Source organism: Labeo rohita, chromosome 23 (assembly GCF_022985175.1).
Source record: "Labeo rohita strain BAU-BD-2019 chromosome 23, IGBB_LRoh.1.0, whole genome shotgun sequence".
Taxonomy (NCBI): domain Eukaryota; kingdom Metazoa; phylum Chordata; class Actinopteri; order Cypriniformes; family Cyprinidae; genus Labeo; species Labeo rohita.
The window spans coordinates 10,176,964-10,182,013 of NC_066891.1; the positions used below are offsets into that span (position 1 = coordinate 10,176,964).

General features: G+C 40.2%; 1 pseudogene; it reads left to right on the forward strand.

Annotated features, from left to right (window-relative positions):
* The first annotated feature begins 2,283 nt into the window (after window positions 1–2,283).
* LOC127154918 (protein pitchfork-like) lies at window positions 2,284–4,528 on the forward strand (annotated as a pseudogene).
* Window positions 4,529–5,050: the final 522 nt, after the last annotated feature.

The window sequence follows — 5,050 nt, forward strand, 5'->3', positions numbered from 1 at the left end:
GGCATGGTAATGAACAAGGCAATGTTAATGTATTTGGACTTGGCAGAACAGATCTGTTAAATTGCTGCTGCTGTAGAGCAAGTACAGAGACTTGCTACTGCCAATACAGACACACTGTTCGTTGCACAACATACATGAAATTATCCCCCAAAAAAACAGGAGACACAAAATTAACAATTTAAGTTAATGTATTCATACTGCTTAATTTTAAAACAGTAAAACAAGCAAATCTACTGCCAATATGTATTGCTACTGCTTCAAAAAGCCATGAGAACTCCAAGTTTTACTATCTACACTATATTGCCAAAAGTATTCGCTCACCTGCCTTGACTCGCATATGAACTTAAGTGACATCCCATTCCTAATCCATAGGGTTCAATATGACGTCGGTCCACCCTTTGCAGCAATAACAGCTTCAACTCTTCTGGGAAGGCTGTCTACAAGGTTTAGGAGTGTGTTTATAGGAATTTTTGACCATTCTTTCAGAAGCGCATTTGTGAGGTCACACGCTGATGTTGGACGAGAAGGCCTGGCTCTCAGTCTCCGCTCTAATTCATTCCAAAGGTGTTCTGTCGGGTTGAGGTCAGGACTCTGTGCATGCCAGTCAAGTTCATCCACACCAGACTCTGTCATCCATGTCCTTATGGACCTTGCTTTGTGCACTGGTGCACAGTCATGTTGGAAGAGGAAGGGGCCAGCTCCAAACTGTTCCCACAAAGTTGGGAGCATGGAATTGTCCAAAATGTCTTGGTATGCTGAAGCATTCAGAGTTCCTTTCACTGGAACTAAGGGGCCAAGCCCAGCTCCTGAAAAACCACCCCACACCATAATCCCCCCTCCACCAAACTTTACACTTGGCACAATGCAGTCAGACAAGTACCGTTCTCCTGGCAACCGCCAAACCCAGACTCGTCCATCAGAGTGTCAGATGGAGAAGCGCGATTTGTCACTCCAGAGAATGCGTCTCCACTGCTCTAGAGTCCAGTGGCGGCGTGCTTTACACCACTGCATCCGACTCTTTGCATCGCACTTGGTGATGTATGGCTTGGATGCAGCTGCTCGGCCATGGAAACCCATTCCATGAAGCTCTCTGTGCACTGTTCTTGAGCTAATCTGAAGGCCACATGAAGTTTGGAGGTCTGTAGCGACTTCAGAAAGTTGGCGACCTCTTCGCACTATGCACCTCAGCATCCGCTGACCCCGCTCTGTCAGTTTACATGTCCTACCTCTTCGTGACTGAGTTTCTGTCATTCCCAAATGCTTCCACGTTCTTATAATACAGCTGACAGTTGACTGTAAAATATTTAGGAGCGAGGAAATTTCACAACTGGACTTGTTGCACAGGTGGCATCCTATCACAGTTCCATGCTGGAATTCACTGAGCTCCTGAGAGCGACCCATTCTTTCACAAATGTTTGTAAAAACAGTCTGCATGCCTAGGTGCTTGATTTTATAAACCTGTGGCCATGGAAGTGATTGGAACACCTGATTCCGATTATTTGGATGGGTGAGCAAATACTCTTGGCAATATAGTGTATGTGTGCCTGGGCTAACATGTTGAATGACTTAACTTAAAGTTACTTTTAAAAGTAATGCATTACAATACTGTGTTACTCCCTAAAAAAAGTAACTAATTACGTTAGTTACTTTTAATGGAAAGTAATGCGTTAAATTACTGTTGTTACTTTTCTATTACTTTTTAAATCTGGGCAGGGCTTGTTTGTTTGTTTTTAATATAAAAAGTTATATTTTTGGCAAACGTAAAAGCCCCTTCACACCAAAAAGTATAAATTAATAAGCCTCAGGCTGAATGAAAAGTAAATTCATGTCTGTATTACACAGGAAAAGAAAGTTAACACTCTTTGAACTTTAAGTATAAATGTTAGTTAATCTCACTTTCATGAGTATCACATGTAAAAGGTTTTACAAGATAATATGGTTTCAGTTATTTCATTTTTGTTATTGTGTAATTATTTGCAAAATGTACTAGCAATTTCTGAGCAAAAATGTAGTGTCCTGGTTATTCATACACATTCATACTTTGACCACAGATGTTTCTTAATCTTGTGGCTTGTTGCAGACAAAGTTACTTCTAGTTTTTGCAAGCAATATGTCTTAATCAGAATTTTAGATCTAAGCGATTGCACTTCAACTGCACAAACTGTCTGCACATTTGTATTATTGCTTGTTCATGTATCTATATTTACTTTACCAATGTTTTAATATGACATTATATAATTAATTGATCTCATTTACAAATCAAATTCATCGGAATTCCATTTGATCCACGTCATCAGCATTCGTTAGCACCTGGATACCATAGTAACCAGTAAACATCAGGACGCTATGACGACATGGTGCGCAGGTAATTTATCCACAACCGGATAAAACTGCATATTTTGCGTTCAAAATGAATTTCACCGTTTGTTTTTATCAACTTTCTAGCTCCATGGGTCGCGTTCGGCAGCTGCCAGGAACGTCTCATGTTTCCAACGCACTTCGCGCGTGATCGCATGGGCAATGAAATGCTTGAGCTCTACGGTTCCAAGGAACTAGGACCCGGATGTTACGACAACCACACGGTGAGTACGCAGGAAGGCAGAGCAGGTAGAAACTTATAAGTCATGGAACGTGTTATTCTTTTCACCTAACGTAGCAGTTTCCAGGTGGGCAGTCTTATATATGAGCTCCAACACAGACCTGAGAGTAAGAGGGGATATGTGTTAGGGGCACGTACTGCACCACGCTTTCTGCCTCCAATTAAGGTAGCTACAGTTTTATGTGTTTTTGAGTAACATCACAACCATTTATTTTGTTTTAGTGCATTAGCTGTTTTTATAGAAGGCCACTCCCTCACCACAAAAATACCAACAAGACTGGACTCGGTCTAAAGTGTGTCCACCTGGAAAAGCACCATTCAATAGTGCCACTGTAAAATACAGACTCCGGACCTGGGTATGATTATTTTTACCATTTGACTATGAGGTCTGGTAATAAATGTATGTTCTAGTAATAAAAAAAAATCTGGTAGTTCTCATAATTTTTGAGTGCAGGGCCTGAATTGTCCTTAAAGGGAACCTCGGGTATTAAGACTTGTATGGCTTAATAAAACATAAATCATGTCTCTTTCTGAAATATGTAGTAACCCCATGAAAGACTTACGTTATAGAGTGTTTTCACAACATGTCATCAATCGCCATATTGCCGACACTAAACGTAAACAATGCCACTGAACCGAACAAAACTTTTACATTTTGCTGATTATTGCTGCTGAAAATGGTCAATTGTTGTCATGTTTTGGGCTGTACTAATCGGCTGGACTGGGAAAAACATTTCAGTATATGCAATAACATCTTGTAACATTTAATTCCAGGATTAAATTAATTGAATTGCAGATTTTCAGTGTATATCCCTTTTTTAATCCAGGGGCATATGTTCATGACACCATCCAAAGCAAGAAGGTATCGTGGCCTATGAAATTCAGCTCTCCAGATTGGTAAAAAGTGCCATCACTGGAGAAAAGAGCACTGCGTACAGAGGTACGGATACGCCTGACATTCTTCTACAAATTACAGTTCAAAGAAACAAAACAAGTACATGCAGAATGTTAATCTTAAATTGTTTTTCTTAGCTGATTAACTTGTGATGTGTTTTGTGTCCATCCAGCTCATCCATGACAAAGAGTTTAGGAAACAGAGGAACAGGGTGGCATATCTAAGCTTGTTTTACTGATGCTACTACAAAAATGTAATGTGATTTTCAATGTATACAAACATTGAAGCTTTAAAACACAAGTTTTCCTATTTCCATTTCATGACATGTACAGTTTAAAAAACATATTTTTGAGGTGTCATGTACAGATGAGGTCAAAAGTTTACATACACCTTGCAGAATCTGCAAAATGTTAATTATTTTACCAAAATAAGAGGAATCATACAAAATGCATGTTATTTTTTATTTAGTACTGACCTGAATAAGATATTTTACATGAAAGATATTTACATATAGTTCACAAGATAAAATAATAGTTGAATTTATAAAAATGACCCCATTCAAAAGTTTACATACACTTGATTCTTAATACTGCGTCGTTACCTGAATGATCCACAGCTGTGTTTGTTTAGTGATATTTGTTCATGATTCCCCCCCAAAATGCTGAAAAACCAGAGAATTTGGCGTTTTTTTCTGAAGAACAGCAGGCAGTTTAACTGTTCAGGACAAACAAAGGACTCATGAACAACTATTACTAAACAAAAAATAAATTAAACTATTATTTTCTCTTGTGGACTATATATAAACATTGTTTATGTGAAATATCTTATTTCACATAAGGATCAAGATGGCGCCGTGTTTGTGGCAGCCTGTCGTAGCAGCTCTGAATGTTTTTAATTTCTGGTATTTGTTGGTACTTTTTAAATTATTTTTATCAATGTTTATGTGAGGCCCCAGGGTTTGAGAGCATCAGGAAGTACTGGATTATGATTCTATTTATTTTGGCATTCTTCGGGGGCAGTGTCAAGTGCGGTGACTCCGTGACCTACTCAAGGGAGGAACTTTTGGAACTACGACATACATCGATGTCATCTGTTTCGAGAATGGAGATTCCTGTGGATCTGAGGAGGAGAAAAAGGGGGTGCAAGGCTGGAGTGAAACGCCGACTGAAGAAAGGACGATACAAGGAAAGGAAAGGACGTGATGTGACGTGTAGCCAAGTATGGTTATACTCAGAATTTGTGCTCTGCATTTAACCCATCCAAGTACACACACACACACACACACACCCGGAGTAGTAGGCAGCCATATTGCTATTGCTGCAGGACCCAGGGAGCAGTTGGGGGATCGGTGCCTTGCTCAAGGGACTCAACTCAGTCATGGTATTGAGGGTGGAGAGAGCGCTGGTTATTCACCCCTCCCCCCACCTTCAATCCCTGCTGGACCTGGGACTCGAACCCACAACCTTTAGGTTACAAGCCCGACTCCCCTAACCATTAGGCCACGGCTGCCCCCCCTAAAGCCACCTTTACAACAAGATGGAGGAGCTAACGTCGCT